The 17,954-nt window shown below is 34.3% G+C and overlaps 1 long non-coding RNA gene across 1 annotated transcript in view; it reads right to left on the bottom strand.

Annotated features, from left to right (window-relative positions):
* LOC122203839 overlaps window positions 1-13,249 on the bottom strand; it is a 44,230-nt gene extending 30,981 nt beyond the window's left edge. Inside the window, exons 1-3 of the long non-coding RNA XR_006195365.1 lie at window positions 11,177-13,249; window positions 5,014-5,165; window positions 3,842-3,908 (exon numbers count right to left, since the gene is read on the bottom strand). This is a non-coding gene — a long non-coding RNA (uncharacterized LOC122203839). The remainder of the gene's footprint in view (window positions 1-3,841; window positions 3,909-5,013; window positions 5,166-11,176) is intronic.
* Window positions 13,250-17,954: the final 4,705 nt, after the last annotated feature.

The following is a 17,954-nucleotide window of genomic DNA, read 5'->3' as shown; positions in this document are numbered from 1 at the left end:
AACTACTAGCATTTGATTTAAACACTCTCAAAAAGAGAAGTTATTTGAACAATGAAAAATGGTTGTGGCACATTGTAAATTTTCTCTATGTTCATACGTTATAGAACAATATACCCCTTTAAGAACCTAGATTTGATATATTTAACTAAATTAATATCAATTGATCAGTAAATTTGCAAACCTTCCTTACCACCAAATGCTGAGATTATCTAGCATCCTTATAATTTTTTTTTTTTTATTATAAACATTATTTACTACTAATCCAAGTGCCAAAAGAGCAATTTGTTCTTTTGTTTTTTCTTTTGGTAGTCTTTCCCCCAGAAACATTCACATTATAAAATTATTCAAAATAATTAAAAATTCCTCATAAGTGCCACAGGTAGACAGCCATTTAACACAAGAGTAAATTTCAATCGTGAGATTCCAGCTATGTTTAGCGAGTCATACCAAAAGCATTACATTTTTATTGAAAACAACAGATTCTATATCATTTGCCTTATTAACTACTTACTGCCCTGGAGTACCTCAATCAGCTCCACATTTACACTATTTATAATTCAAGAACTAACAATATTTTCTAAAATGGTATGATTACATGCCATTGCTATTCTATTGCTAACTTCATAAAAATTCTAAAAACTTATCTAGATAATCAGTCTAATGTAAGGAATTATTTTTGTTATTTCTTCTTACTAGACTTGCTTTTGATAATAGACAAATAATAAGTCTACTGATTATAAGGTTACTTGTTTCCATCACTTTGGTTTACAGGACTAACAATGACAGCACAGACTGGTTAATATTCTGCTTCATCTTCTGTTTCTTATTTAGAGAGTCGGGGTCTTAAAGTTTTTGCTGTTGTAAATTAAAAAGCAGCAATGATCGTAATTGCTGACAGTGCACCTAAAGATATTATTTCATTTAGCACCAAATGATGGATCTAGTTATTTTAAATTTATATAACAGAAATATGTAATTTAAGTGTATGTACTCAAATTTACAATGTGAAAAAACAAAACACAGCTCAAAAATCTTAAAGTGAGAAAAAAGAGAAAGAAGTATTATTTTAGTTTTATTTTAGAGAGGGGACACATGAGCGGGGGGGGGGGGAGGGGGGGAGGAGAGAGGGACAGAGGGACAGAGGGACAGAGGGACAGAGGGAGAGGAAGAGAGAGAAAAGAGAAAGAAAGAGAGAGGAAGAAAATCTCAAGCAGGCTCCATGCTTAGCACAGAGCCCAGCCTGTTTTTTCTTTTTAAATTTTTTAAAAAATGTTTATTTATTTTTGACAGAGAGAGAGCATAAGCAGGGGAGGGGCAGAGAGAGAGGGAGACACAGAATTGGAAGCAGGCCCCAGGCTCTGAGCTGTCAGCACAGAGCCCAACGCAGGGCTCAAACTCACAGACGGCAAAATCATGACCTGCGCCCAAGTCGGATGCTCAACTGACTGAACCACCCAGGCGCCCCAGAGCCCAACCCTTTAACCCTGGGATCATGACCTGAGCTGAAATCAACAGTCAGACACTCAACCGAGCCACCCAGGAACCCCGAAATATGATTATTTCTGAAAGGTTTATGTTAAGCAACAACCATTTAAGAGCTTTAAACTGAAAAAAAACCTTGAAAGAAATTTCCTCTCTTTACTCAATTTATAAAAATGAACCCAAAACACTGCCATTATTTAATTCAGACAGCAATGAATATATAAAACACAAACATTCTACAACTTCTAGAATATCCACATCCCACAAGTGGGGAACAGCTTAAAAAAATTCCTTGAAGAATGACATTAAATGAGCATAAGAGAATGACAAAAGAGGGGATACCCACGCATAATCATATAGAATCACTGACTACTGTCATGATGTACCTATTTTTCTGGGTACTGACTGGAAACAGCACCATCTTAGTAACTAAGATTAAAGAGAACTCCAAACATACTACCTAGAACAGACAACAGAAAGCATTCCAATTATAAAATACAGCAAATGATCTATGTTTAAAAGATGCTGGAAAATATCCAGCTTATTTATTTGCTTAGAAATTTACAAAGGAGATGAAATAAGGTTAAGAATATGACATTATCTATGCTTTTAAATCTGTTAGAAGTTAAATGATACCTATTTCTTTCTGAAAAGTCAACTACCTTCCAATCTACAGTAGGAGCACAATACCAATCAAAAAGATTTCTTTTTCTAAGAGTAAGCTGAAGTAAAACTGAGCTGGCTTCCAAGGGACCAATTAAGTAACTTATGCCTGGGCTATATAGGATTCTCTGGGGATTTGCAAATGTTTCCATTCTAGTTTTCCAGAGACAAAAATATAAAAAGGAAAAAAAATTAGAGAAGGAAGTGACCTGTGGTATTTGGCCACTACTCTTCAAACTGGCTCATTAATAAAAGTCTTCAATATTTAATTGATTTCTACCCAAAAAACTATTTACTGAGTTCAGTGGCAGATCTTCTATGATAAGGTCACTCCTCGACACATAAACATTATTCACAGAGTCACTAATCCAATGGTATTAGATATGGTAGAGAAGAAATCTGATGCACTAGTTTTCACTAAAACAGGGCCATCCCTCAACACCACGAATAGAAAAAAGGTGCACTTAAGTTTCTTTTATTTAGGGATGAGCTCAAAGAATAGATGGAAATGAATCTTTATGGTAGCTTGACTTTAGAGTCTCAAATATTTTTTTTAAATATTTTTAAAATGTTTTATTTTTTATTTATTTTTGAGAGAGAGAGTGCGCATGTGTGCGAGAGCTCAAGCACAAGTTGGGGAGGGGCAGAAAACGGGAGACACAGAATGTGAAGCAGGCTCCAGGCTCTGAGCTGTCAGCACAGAGCCCAACGCAGGGCTGGAACTCACAAACCCGTAAAACCATGACCTGAACCCAAGTCAGATGCTTAACTGACTGAGTCACTCAGGCACCCCAGGGTCTCAAATATTTTTAGGAAAATAGTTATCTTGTGTATTTACCATGACCTTGATTTTGAGTTTTTCTAGGGGTATGACGTCAATTTTAGCTAACCTGTTAAAATTTTTTCCTTAGAATTTGTAAGTTTCTCAAAAGTTAAATGAATCAGGGTACAAGTGTTTATTCTAAGAAAGAGGTGTGCATGTATGTATGTATAAAAGGAAGGAAAAGGGATTGCCTTCCTGTCTTTCCCACTTTCTGAAGCTTAACAGCTAAATTTTAAGTATCTCACAGAAAAGTGTGCAGGGTAATTTAGTGAAATATAAAAACAAATAAATGAAAAAACTCTCTCTCAAGTGGAGAGAATCCTTCCAATTTATAAAACCATAAAATAACTATCAATAAACCTGACTAATGGGGGGCACCTGGGTGGCTCAGTCAGTGAAGCATTCAACTCTTCATTTCAGCTCAGGTCATGATCTCCCAGTTGGTGAAATTGAGCCCTAGACTGTACTCTGCACTGACAGCGTGGAGCCTGCTTGTCTCTTTCTTTCTCTCTCTCAAAATAAATATATAAACATTTAAAAAAATAAAAAAAAAACAAGCTTGACTAATAATAATAAAGATAATTACTTATTTATCAATTCCTTTGGAGGACAAGTGTTTAAAATTATGATTCTCAGATTTAGAAAATAGGGCCTTGCTGTAAAATACTTTCCAAAATAGAAAACTTATTCAAAGCAATGGCATTATTCTTGTCCTAAACTGGATTAAATTAATACCAACCTTCAATGTGTAGGGGGTACGGGGAGATAAGAAACTTGTCATTCAGAAATAAAGCAACACCTGTAGCGAAACACTAACTTTTTATAGCAATGGCAGAGGTTAATACTAAATATTAACTGAGAGTTGATACTTACAAGGTAAGAATTGCTGGGCTAAGTAGGGGACTATTTTATTATGGTCTTCATTTCATCTTTATTAAACCTAGGAAAAAAAATAAGAGTGAAGACTTTAAAAAATTGATCACATTATAGAAGTTAATAAAATTTTCAGCTAAAGTTGATAATCAAAGCTTTCTGATCCTTATACAGCACAATCACAGATTATGAACACCAAGCAGCATTTACCTGTTTCAGTCCAAAGTGTTATCATTAGTTTTTAGAATTCACTTTTCTATTACTATTACCTTCTCAAAGTTTAAAAGTCAAATATCTAAGTGCAACTAAAACTCACACTTCATGTCTAACTTGGAGTACACTCAGCTTCTAGAGGACATCATCTAAGTGCAGATATTTTAAGATAAATTCAAGATCATACCTCAAGATTGACCAATCTTTCTCTCACACACATACACACATGTAACATGTATACAAATGCAAAATGTAAAAATCCATATATTGCTTAATTCCAAGAATTCTACTGTAAAACAGTATAATACAAAGCTTAAGTTGGAGTTTCAAATGCATAAACAAATTCTGAAAATAATGTTATGATCGATAGCCGTAACAAAAGAAAATACTATTGTGAAACTGTCTGAATTCAAGGGTAAATGGAAGAGCAGTGATAAGAAAAATTGCCTCCAAGGCTGTCCTTTATTTACAAGAGTAGGAAGTACTATTTCTATTAGTTACTGTAAGATATAGAACAAATAGAATAAAGTCATCCATGCTTTTAGGAGCATCCTAAGTATACATCTTATTGTAGAAGATCTTCACCAAAATAAAGACAGCACATTTTTTGATATATTTGAAAAAATATTTCAAATCCACAGGAAAATTTCAAATCCCTGGCCTTCTCATGGAATTCTAATATTCTGCCAGGCTTATTTTGCTTTACGTTTTTTTTTTTTTTTTTTTTTTTTTTAAAGAAAAAGCCTATGCATATAGTTGAATCCTTTTCGTACCATACCCTGATCCCATTCCTTTCTCTCCTAATATAAAATTACAATCTTGAATTTGGCATTTATTTCCTATACATGCTTTTACACTACTACTACTATAAAATCAAGTACTTAAAACCATATATATCATTGCTTTCTAGCTTTACATAAATGCTATATATCTTATATAAATATTATATAATATACAACCTTTTGCAACTTGTTTTTGTTCGCCGAAGACATTCATCCATGATCACAGAGCTCTCACTTAAACAGCAGTATAATAAACAGTTCATCATATGACTATGACACAATTTGCCATTCTCCTGTTGCTTAACATTTATAGTACTTTTGATTTTTTCCTATTAAAAATAAAAGTAACTATAAGACTTTTTCATACATGTCTCAGTTTACCTAGAACATCTAGGAACGGAATTGTTGGGTTCAAGCCTATGTATATCTTCAACTTTACTCCGACATTGTCAAATGCTCCCATAAGCAGCATATAAGAAGTTCTTCTTTATTTTCTCCAATGTTTGGAAGTATATTTAAGAAAAATAGCCACTATCCAGAGGAAAAATTTTAAAATTCTTAAATGACCAAATCCTTCTGTTTTTATCAAGTGTAGGTCTAACATAGGTATACTAAATGTACCAGAGACTAAAATTTGCCCCAAGATACTTGAACAAAAATAAAGCTCTCATAATACTGATTTTCTTCACATGACTGAGGAAATAACAAGACTTAATCTAGAACTACTGTGGTAGAGATGATAAGATTCAGAAGTAGTTACTGAGCTTGGATCCATGATGACCAAAGGGGCTGGGGGGCAGGGAGAAGCAGAAAATATAAATGGTTTATTGATGTGAAGAATCCTCCCCCATTTCATTTTGGGCAGTGCTCCTCACATGTAGTGCTTCTAAAAGAACTCATGTGGAGCTTGTAAAAAGTACAAATTTCTGAGTCCCAGCTCCAGAGATTCTGATTCTGCAGGTCTGGAAAAATGCTTTATTCTAAGTTATTCCGGTACAGGTGGTCAATAGACAGTTTATGTAGTAATTCATAGCAAAGACAAGATATTTTCAATATAAAGGATTATGTAACTCACTTTTTGATTAAGAGCAGGTAACTAAAATGTTATCTGTTAAATTACATCAAACACATTAAAGACAACATTCTAGTATTAGTTAAAAAAAAAAAAAGTAATTTCAATTTATGGCTGAATACATTTAATTTCACATTAGATCAGGTTTTGAGCTCATTTATTATTTCAGACAAAACTAAGCACATACTACAACAAAGCTTGTTTCAACAGTATTAGCAGGAAATTCATATTCTGAGTTTACTGTGATTGGTAAGGGAAAACATTAAGAGTAGGAGTGATTAGCTGTAATTTTAATGAAGATGACCAGGGAAAAACTATGATTACCTTTTAAAAAGAATGCTACCGCAAATGTCAAGACTTTAAATTGGGATATTAGGCTTATACAAAATAAAATGTCATTTGTAGTTTTCTACCTACACTTCATTAACTACAGATGAAATCTGAACATTAACAGAAATCTAACATTCACTTCCTTGTAACTATAACCTACTGGAATTATTTAGATACAAAAGGTGAGAAAAATGCAGATATTTAGGTTATGCAAAGCTGTGCTAATTTAAATTGTAAAAATAAAAAATACCGTTCTGTATCATTTGATATTACAAAGACCTAATTCCCAAAGATTTAGAATAATCTGAACTTTCAGATATAAAACATTATTTTAACAGTATGAAAAAGTAAAGACTTAATGAGTTTCCACCTGCAGCCTGCTCTGTCTTTAGTTAAATACAACACTAAGTAGTATGGGGTATTCTTTTTAGTTATAGTGAAATCAGCAAGAATTTGGCCTTGTTTGTTTGGGCTATAAACAAAGATAACATGGGCTCAGAATATGGCCCCAAAGTGAAAGAAACACTCCAATGTGGCCATAATCAACTTCTCTTTCCTTAATACAATACATAATTTGTGTTATCAGCAACTTATTAATAGTTTTTTTCCAATCTACCAGCTTAAAAGTGAAAAACATGAAACATACCATGCATACTTCCAGAAACAAGACAGTTTTCCATTCATACGTGAAATTAACTGAACAAAAATTAAATAACTAAAGCCACAGAGTAAATAATAGAAAAATGTAAGTCTAAGAACTGTAAGCAACTACTGTTCTCTTTCTGCAGCTTTGGGAAAAAAAGTACCTTTTGTCAAAAAAAGTATTTATTATGCTATATATGGGTTATGATAGTTGGGCCCTTCCTACCTGGTCTGTAAAAGCTGGTGGGTGTAGGCTCCTTTGGCCACCATTATTGCATATTGATGCTATTCTGTACAACAGCTGACAAGCAGCAGCAATCTCCCAGCCCCTGCTCCCAGCTGTAAGGGACAAGAACAAGGGCTGTGGTGATACTTGTTTATTCATTGTTGCTGCTGCTGCTGCTGCTGAAGCAGCAAGCTAAGAAAAGCATATGCAACTGACACAGAAGACAAAAATGGTTCAGGCCCAACCTACCTAGCAGGTCTGCTTACATCACTATATGATACAATTATTTAAGAATTTTTTTTTTTTCTTAAAAAGTAGGATGGGAAGAGTAGAAGACAAAATTAGTGTTTTTATTAGAAAGTGAACCTATAATGTATCTAAGGAAAAAAATTAATGACACATGTAATGATCTTCAGCTCCTAGTTTAGATTTAACTGCTCAATTATCAAAATTCTCAGAAAAGTTTTAGCCAGATTTGCCATGAATTCATAAATTCATATTATCTTTCCTATCCATTCTCCTGGAAAATAAGAAAGTATCTAAAATTTAATCAAGAAATGAAATTATATTTTGCTTATAAAAAGCTCCAGACTCCCAAGTTCCACATATCTAATCATCACCATATGTTTGCAATCAGACCCTATTAACAAAGAAGATTTTAGCCCATAAACTTTTTTTTTCTTTTACAAAAAAACTCCAACTATTAAAAAAATTTCCACATGTAATTTATCTACTTTAAATGTGTAATATGAAGCTAAAAACTTAGTACATAATATCAAATGATGAGTAACAAATAGAAGTATTCTGTCAAATTATCTTTAAATTTAAATGTGATCCTATTTATATTCAATAGCATTAAATTCATACTTCAATTTTAAATGTAATCCTTATCTTTTAATGCCTTAAGCAATTTTTGATTCTGAAAAATATTTAAAAACTCAGGAAAATTAGGACATCTATAAATTATTTTTTTTAAATGCTAGAACTGGCTGAATTTAAATAATATCTAGTCAAGAAGGCTAGATTTGGGATTTATTAAAAATAAAAGTATAAAACAGAAGTACCTAAAATTCAGATAAAAACATTTTGTGGGAAAAAAAAGGGAAAAACCCAATCTTTTATTTTTATCAAAATTGAAAAACAACTGTTCTGTTTAGCAGCAGTTCAGTAACAAATAATGCTAATAAAAATAAAAGAAGTAATTCTGAGGATCACAGGGTAACAAAAATACTATAATACATTTATTATGAAAGCCAAACAATGGAAAAAACTAACAGCAAATATCAAAAAAGGATATTTAAAAATTAAGACACAAAAAACAAATTAATGAACTATTAACCAATGGATTAATCAGTCTCGGGAACTACATCTGAAATACACTACATGTTTCTCTTCCAAGTGACTCTAATCATGAAACAGGAAAGTAAAACTAAGCCAAATCATACATGTTAATAAAATACCAAAACTGTGTTTTGTCGTGCTAAGAACTGAAATTTTACTTCAAAATGATATTTAATGAAAAATTTAAATCTTCTCATTACTTAAATATTGTTTTGAAAATGGTTATCAGAAATTATAATTCTGAAAAGAAAAAACAGACTAAATATATTTTATTGGTTGGTCAAGAAACACCACAAAATACACACATACAAAACTGCCTCAAATAAACATTAAAAAATTTTTTTAATTGACTATTCTTTAATGAATCCACAGCAACATTACAAAACCACAATAAAGAAAGTTGTTACAGCTGAGAAACTGCTTAAAATACGTTGTCCTTATAAACTAGAATTATTTACCAATGACAATGAAGAATTTCAAGTACCTGAGTGGACATGTTAAATTTTCTCTATTCTAGTTTATCCTAATACTCTTTCCCTGCTAAGGATAACTATTTCAAAAAAATTTGAACACTGACAGTATAACTGTATTTTAGAAACAATTAAGAATTTTTCCTGAAAATGAATATTTTTTCACCCGGAAAATGCATTTAACCCAGAATATAAACACTGCCCAAATAAGAAGTGTATCAGAGAAAAAAAACCACAGTAAGTCTTTTTCCCCAAATCCTGGTATGATAAAGTACTTACCAAGGCTTAGATATAGATAATCAGGTTTGCAAATTTAAAACACCTAAAATCCGTAGAAAATGTCCTTTAAGGGGTAGTTAAAGGATAGCCAATCACACATAGCAGTAAAAGCCTTTATTAACCTGTCTTCTAAAATAACACACACTACTAATTAGGTTAAAGTTTCTTATCCTGTAAGAGCTGACCAAATACAAGAAAACTATTAATATTTGCACCAAATCTCTTACATGTTAGATTATTTACTAAGCTAAAAATTTGGAAGTTTATAAGCCAGTATATAGTTATAGAGAGATGATTTTATGGTGCTAAATATTTGTGTCCAAATAATAAGTTTTGACAACTTAAAGATCATAAATCATAAACTCTCTAAATTAGAAACTCTGGGGATTGATGTCTTTATCTAAAATATCAACTCAAAAGCTACCACTCTTCCTCCATTTAACAACAGGCTGTGTGCAAAGATATCTGGATTGAAACTGATAAATTGAATCTGGATTTGTTTTTATTTTTCAGACATTCAGAAACCACATTTTTCACTTTTCATCTTAATGTTTTCTAATCTGAAAATCACTGGTTAAGTTAGAGGGGGAAAAAGTTGTATTCATTTCCATCTTATTTAAACTAAGCTGCTTATTTATAACATTCTCAAATCTAAGCTATGAAGACATTCAATACCCTGTATTTATCTCCAACAGTATATAGTGACACCTTACAGTATAATGATATCAATATGTGAACTTTGCCCTTATATTAAACTGATTTCTATTAAATTTTAACATTTTATTTAGCTTTAACTATTAATGGATTCACATTCCTGGATTATCTAGTATCTTATAATAAATGCTGAATATTAGTTTTTAAATATTTTGTTACGTATCTCAATGTTCAAACACACATTAGAGAATTTGCTTTAAAATAACAACATTTAAAGATACAAGCAGTTATATGACAATTACACTTCACTCATAAGACAAAATTAACACTTTTCTTAGGAAAACAAATCTTTGCTATCTCTCCTGTATCGTAAGCATATAAAGTAAATATTTTTAGGTGAAAAAAATTTTAAAGAAAAATTCATATTATGCTCTATTTTAGTAAACCTCACTTTAGCAAATACTTTTTTTAAAAATACGTTAGGGTTAATACTTTATCATGTGATTAATATTTTTACCATGCAAAAATTAACCACTGCTTAGTAATATTGTTCAGTAAGTTCATTTTCATTATACCAGGTCACTGTTTACAAAACAATCAAAATTTTTATTAGCTAAGTATCTGAAGCCTTCAAAAAACTATAAAAATCAAACAAAATATACTAGAAAAGTGGCTCTGTGATAAAGTATTTTGGAGGTAAAATTAAGTCACTGGAAGTTTTGGTATTCTACATTTTTATAGTCTGTAACTTTTGATATGAACAATTTAAATATTTTATTCAGAGTACCTATGAGTAAGATACTGGTTTCTGCTTAAGAAAGTGGGCTTTTCAGTTTCAACCAAAATGCCACTTTTGGTTAGGATGGTATCTGGAATACTTTAAATTCTCTTAAAATAGTCTCATTAATCTTACCTAAACTTATAGGCTCTACCTATCATTATACCTGTCAAACAGCCAAGCACCAAATTCTATTTGATTTAAACCTTTCATTTTATGAGATGAAAAGTGTACTATTTAATTCTTCTTTATATACCAGTATAATAACCTTAAAAAAAAAAAAAGAAAAATCACTATATATATTCTTATTTTTAGAATGAATAAATTCAGTTGAGACTGGATCTAATAAAAGTCGATGAGAATAGCAATTATATTAAAAAATGTGGAGTTTTAATAAGAGAAGCCTACCTGACCACTTCACAGATTTCTGTCTATTAATAAATCTTTATTGGTTTTAGCTCACCTAAAAGTTCTAGCTTTACTAATGGTCTAGTCCAATTATACTGCAAAGATATGAAATAGTATGCTTTTAAAATTCATTAGTATACCTTAATCTCCTATCATGTTCCAATGCATTATGTGAGTGTTCAATCAGAGAAGTTAGGTTGTTCTCCAGAATTGGCTCTCTCCTAAAGGTCAAAACCTGCAATAAAAATGTCATGTATTATAGCATGAAGACACTCAACAGATTTCCGCCTCCTGCAGTTCCACAGTTGATCCCTGAACACGAAGGTAAAAATCTTCAAAATGACCCCAATCTTGCCTGTGTTCAAAGAAACCCTAACTTGAAAATAATGTTTTTTAAGCAGAAATAACTTGATTAGAAACACCTGTGATATGCTTTATCATCTGAAGCCTCTTCAAACAAATCAGATTAATATGTTTCTGCTTTCATTTCTCTTTAGGGCATTCATTTTCAAAGTTGTGTGTGTGTGTGTGTGTGTGTGTGTGTGTGTGTGTGTATAAGTGCTGGAGGACTGGTAAAGGTGACTCCATAAGGAAAATATCAGAAATACAGTTTGTGTTTCTAAAACTCATAAAATCCACAGTTAAAAGAACTACTCAAGAGACAGAGATACATTTTTAACTACCTTTCTCCCTAAATTATCAAACATTTTAATGATGACAGAAATTATTATTCTTAAGTTTGGTCTTTTGCCATGCCCAAGTGAACAATTATACTGATATTTCCAAATATTTTAAGACATTACAGTTCTAACAGAAAAAAAATTGAGAATTAACTTTTTAAATAAATTAAAATATTTATAAGTAACAAGTGGATGACTATTGGGCCAATGGTTTTTTAATATTGCCAGGTAGATGGTGTAACCAAATGTATAGAAGTGGCTTCTTCATTTGTTTCACTTGAATCTTAATGATTTAATGGCAATTATGTAAAAATATAAAGTTGTTAAATTACCATAGGTTTATACTGTACTGTATGTTAACGAGTTCAGTTTTCTACTGTTATTTAAGAATAGCTTAGGAAAAGAAATGAGAACCAAAAAACCTTTATTCCTCTGCCGCCAAATATTTAACAACAAATAGCACACATATGTAACTCACAAACATCAATCCAAAAACCATGACATTTTGAAACATTAAAATCATTTCTACATAGTCCTTCTCAAAAGATCTAGACAAAGTTTTCTATATTTGAGCACTCTGAAAATTAAGGTGTCACAACTTTAAAAATCACAGAAAGAAAATAGAAACCATTATGTACTCCATGCCAAAAGTTTTTAAATAGTGGGGAAACAACAAATACTAGACAATAAAGAACAAAAGAGGTTTGGATCAAAGACAAATATTAAACCAAATGTGTATGATAAGAAAAAAAAGATGTAGCCTCCCCAAACTAGTACAACTCAATGTCAAACATATTACAAAGTAGTTATTTACACTTAAAACCCAGTGCAAAATTTTTCCAGGGCAAAGACTTTTTAGTGAAATATGACAGTAATAAAAAAAGTATATTAAACTTCTCATAATTAGATAAAAAATATTAAAAATAAAATTAGTATGTGTACTTAATATCAGTTCATATTTGAAACTTGTCTTTCTAAAAGGAGATCCTTTAAAGCATCTCTAAGACAGACACTGGGGAGGAAAAAGGCAAAGGAAAATCATTTCCCTATAAGAAAGCAGTATTTATAGGAAGCCTCTACAGTCATTTGTATATGCAAATAATCAGACAAACATATAAACATTTATTACTAACGTGAAATTCTAAAAGTGATACTACTCTTAAGACAATCACGACTTTAAAGTCTAATACTATCACTAGCAAAAATGACTTAATCTAATTTTTGACACTTATTTGAAAGTGGTAGTTTATTATTGATTTCCTTTGGTCTTAAGAGATGTGGGGCTACCAAATTTCAGCAAGTCATAGTTTGAGTCTAATTACATGCCAAATTAGTTGCCTGGCCACAGTGTTTCTAAGTTTGCTAAATAAAAATTAGTAACAGTAAGAAATAACAAAACTACATGTACATGAACACTCTGGCATGACAGTTCTTTCTAAAATGTGCTTTCTAGTCATAATCAGACCAATAGCCTGTTTCTTCTAAAAAAGGGTTAAAAAGAAATCAATGTGGGAATTATTAAGTTTCACTAAACAAAAGGAAAAAAGAAAAAAGCCAATTTTAGGCCAGTGAAATTTTTTAAAATGAGAGACAAATTTTTATACAATAAAATTTCAAAATAGTGTATTTAACTGATTTTTTTAATTGGAGAAAGCTTATGTATCACATAGAAGAAATACCCAATACAGTCTCTGGGCATTTTTTTCTTGTAAATCTTATTAACTGACCAATATTAAAGTATATTGTTACTGCATGCCAATAAACAGAAATAAAAATATACATGTCTTCACAAACAAAAAACAAAAATGTAGTACACAAAACATGATGAAACAAGGGATCCAGAATATGAAAGCTATTGTGAAATTTTCATCCTTGGTTCCAGTTTTTGGTAACATTAAAAAGTGATATTAATCTGATTAGAAAAAATGTAGTGTTACTTGCAAACACTGGAGGCTACATTTTGTACATGTACAACTAAGACAAGTTAATAGCATTAAAGCAAAGTTTAAAATTGCACTTTTATTTGGAGTTTAAAAAAAAATTGAAAGGCAAGCAAATGAATATCAATGCTACCAGGAAGACTGACACCTTACCTTCTCTAGTTCCCTCTCCCCCATGTTATATAAACATAGCTTTAAAAAGAGTAGAGCTACTGGCAACACCTTTACCCACCATTGTTTTCCAGAGGGAATAAATGACTTTTCTAGTCCTTACAATAGAAAATAAATGAGAATTATCAATTTCTACAGAGAAATATGGATACTATACGTAATAATAATATACATGTTGGAACTCATACCTACATGGCCACAAATCTAAAAACCCATCACATAAAAAGAGAAAATATTTTAAATGCTGTCATTTTTATTTAGGTGCTAGTACATTCTCAAGCTTTAAGTGTAGTATTTTAAATAAAGGAATCCTTCACTTCTTTAAAAAATGGCTTACTAAATAAAACAATTCTTCACCATCACTCCTTAAAACAAACAAAAACCTCATAAACCAAAGCACTAAGAAAGTATGGTTAAGTGTAACCCGCCTGGTGGAATTTAAAGCCCTCTCTTACCCCACCCTCAAAACTCTCCAAGTCACATAATAATCTGAATGAAAATTAAAATCCCAAACCCAAAATAACAGTAAAAAAAAGCAAAACCTGATAGTTCTGTATCATAGGTAAAATTACACTTAAAACAGAAATGAGGTCTCCTACAACTTCATTAAGTCAAATTTTATAGAGAGGATAATTAGCACCTTTCATGAAATTTTCATGAGATGATTCAAAATAAACAGCTTTGAAAAAAGGTAATGAACAAAGATTCCACAATTGAAATTCTTGTTATGAAGGTAATACAAAATAGCATTATTTATAAACTCAGCTATTTCACTCAATATAAATTATATTTATAGCCCTACAGAGATTTTAAAAGTCGTGGGATCTTTTCATTTGAATATTTTCTAACAATGTATATTTGACCTAATGTTAGAATACAAACTAAGTTTCAAAATTTCAACTGCTATTCATAAAAGAACATTAATTTCTATTAAATTAAAAAATCTTTTAAAAAGTATCTACAGCTATCTTGTTTATCACTGACTTCACCGATTTGCTTTGAAAACCACACCCGCCTTTTATCAAGATGCAATTAAACGGAATGACAAGCTTGGTAATAAATAGAAATATATTGACGGCTGTCTCAACCAACATTAAACAAAAATGAACTGAAAACCAACCAAGTAAGACACAACACACCCACAATGGTGTATGCGATGTATTTCTCCACAGTGAATTTATCAAAGGAATGAAATCATACATAAGCACCTGTGCATACTTACCTGTTGTATTGTCTAAATTAAGCAACGTAAATTTCTTGTTAATAAAGTTTTAAGTCCACAGCAATGGCTGAATTTGCAAAACCCATGTGTTTTAAGTTAGATGTGGAAAATAAATTTAAATACATACAATTTTCATGGGCAATGTGGGGAGGCTCATTCCTAAGAAATTTTAAGTTTCTTATCATCAAAATAAAAGAAACAATTCTCCCGAAATCTGCATCGAAATGTGTAGCTTAAGTTGAAAATTTTCTGCCAAAGAAATAAAAACCCTAGATCCTACAGTCAGTTTTTAACCAACAGATAACAGGGGCAAACACATAAAAATCTCGCAATTTCAGCCAACAGAATTACAATTTCTGCGAAAACTGCATCCTCAGTTTTACTTTTAATACACATTTCAGAACTGTTCGAAAGTCCTTTATGGAAGAAAAAAATACTAAACACCAGCTTCCCCCCCCCCCACCCCCCAAACTCCCCGTCTTAACGTTTCCTAACTATTTCCGTGGTTCTCTAAAAGTATTTTTCTCAAAGTCGAGAATCACAATCTGGTGTTCAACTTTCAAACCCCCTAGTCCCGCTCCCTTCCAGCCAATCAGGGGGTAACGAGTCCGGTGTTTTGGGAGCTCCGTTAGACACAATTTGAAAAACATCACATTGCGCTCTCCTATTCTCCTCGGGGACAGATTCTAAGTGAGGGCGGGTCCTCCAGTCTTTACAGAAATAAGAAATCCATCAATCGTTACATCAATTCCAGGGGGAAAAACTCTTTAGGCAGGTGGTCCTAAAGAGTGTGTGAGTGCGGTTCCCAGAAAGCGTTTTTCCTCTTCGCGAACAATTGAAGAGCTGCTGCAAAACCCACCTCCTGCATATTCGCAACCCAGAGCCGCGCGCCCCACATGCAAAACACACCGGCAAAGGGTTAATCAGCGGTGCCTTCAGCGCAGAAAAAGACTCAAAACCTAACAGATCTTTAATGAATAATTTTCACGAAGGCCATTATTTATAAAGTACCGCTTAAAACCGTCACTGGCTCAAATCATTCGAGAGTTAGCGACTAAGAATTGGTAGAAACTACGACGTAAAAAAAAAAAAAAAAATCACTAAAGGGAAAGACAAATAACAGTCCTCGTCCCTCCGCCTCGGTCAAGAGAGTTCCCGAGAAAAGGTGGAGATCGCAAAATTACCGTTAAGCTGTCCGGGCTAAGACTTTTTCGTGAGGAAAACATCAATACAGTTTCACAGATTGCTTTTTTTTTCCCTGAGACATGTTTCAGAGATCGGAGGAGTCTTCTAAGAAAAGTGCAACTGGGAGAAGGAAATGGCAAGCTCCAAACGCTATCTTTCACCCCCCCCCCCCCCCCGAAAAAACAACACCGTGAGAGCAAAGGACAAAAATCCCGAGCAAAAAGCGAAAGTCCAGCATCTTCCCTAGGAGCCCGCTGAAACCTCAAAAGTCTGCCCCCGCCCTATCTTGCCCAAATTGGAAAAGCCAGACACCGTCAGGGTTACTCCTGCCGGGACCGAGGAGCGCAAAGCCGTAGGGCTACGTTGTGAAACCCACATTCCGAGGGCACCTCACGCTTCAGCGTCTAACACAATATACAGTGCTGGGTCCCGCGGACAGCAGGTCCGCACGACGCACTGGAGGCACCCACTAGACGCTCGGTCCCTAATTTTCCGTCGATCTTAAATTTCATGTCACGAGAAGACGGCCGTCAGCGGGCCGGGAAAACTGCGATTAAAGACCGCTCGGTTTGGCAAATGGGGGAGGGGACGCTCGCCCCTCTCCTGTCAAGAAGCCCCGGCCTGCGGAGCCCCGCCGCGCCCCGAGCCCGGCCCCGGGCGGGGGGTCCCGCTGACAGATCTGCTGGGCGGCGGCTGCTCCGCCGCAGCCCGTCAGAGTCCCGCTCAAACTGCAACTCCCCTCCCCCCACACCCCCGTCTCTCCGCGCTCCCGCCACATTCCGCCCGCCGCCGCCCACTCGCAGACACTCAATTACCCCCAACCCCATCTCCTCTCATTTTTAGCAATTAAAATGAGGGCGGACCCAGTGCCCACTCGCTGCAACCCCCCCCCCCCCCCATCGCCTGACGGTCCCCCACTGCCACCTCCCAGGTCCCGCTGTTACTTCTTCAGGTTCTTACCGTCTGCGCCAACCCTGGTGAAGCTCCGCGGGCTGCCCTTTGCACTAAGTAATTTTTGGCAATTTTTTAAGTGATTTTTCGGCGGAGTCCTAGCGGCGCTATAATCTCGGACAGGTTATCCCGTCTCTCCCGCTAGATTGATGAGATCAGGCATCACTCGAAAATGGCGCCGAAAGCGCTGAGGCTCCTCATTCAAATTCGTTAGAGCCAACCCCGCCGCCCCGGGGCATGCCGGGAACGCGGGCTGCCTCCACAGCTGTCAATACCGCCTCCTAACCCTTCTCTAGCTTTCCCGACACTTCTGCTCATGCGCAAACTCCTACCCCAACCTCCGCGCCTTGTACATGCGCAGAATCGTCGCTGTTCGCCGCTCGCACTTTGCTTCCTCAGTCTCTCCTCCGACCTCCTTTCTTGCGCGTGCGTGCAGCTTCTTTGCTCAGCCGCGGACGTGGAGGAACTGTGGGGACTGTGGGCCCGAGGGTCCATAGATGACTTGTCAGTCGATCGGCATTATTTTACTGTTCGAGGAAAACAAATAAGCGTGCAGCCTAGACGAAAAGAAAAACGTTTTATTGCCAGTGTCTAAACTAACAACGGACTGTGTCTCTGAGACCCTGTGTGTGGATACACGTGTACTTAAAACAGCCCCGCCTGTGTGTAGAGCACTTGCTGTATGTCAACGCTTTGCAGGAGCTATTGCACTTAAGCCTCAGAACAACTTTATGAGGTAGGTACTATTATTATTATCGGTTTGCAGACC

The sequence above is a fragment of the Panthera leo genome, chromosome A1, assembly GCF_018350215.1.
Source record: "Panthera leo isolate Ple1 chromosome A1, P.leo_Ple1_pat1.1, whole genome shotgun sequence".
Taxonomy (NCBI): Eukaryota; Metazoa; Chordata; class Mammalia; order Carnivora; family Felidae; genus Panthera; species Panthera leo.
Note: the sequence above shows the minus strand (reverse complement) of the source record. Positions and strands in the feature narration are given on the sequence as shown.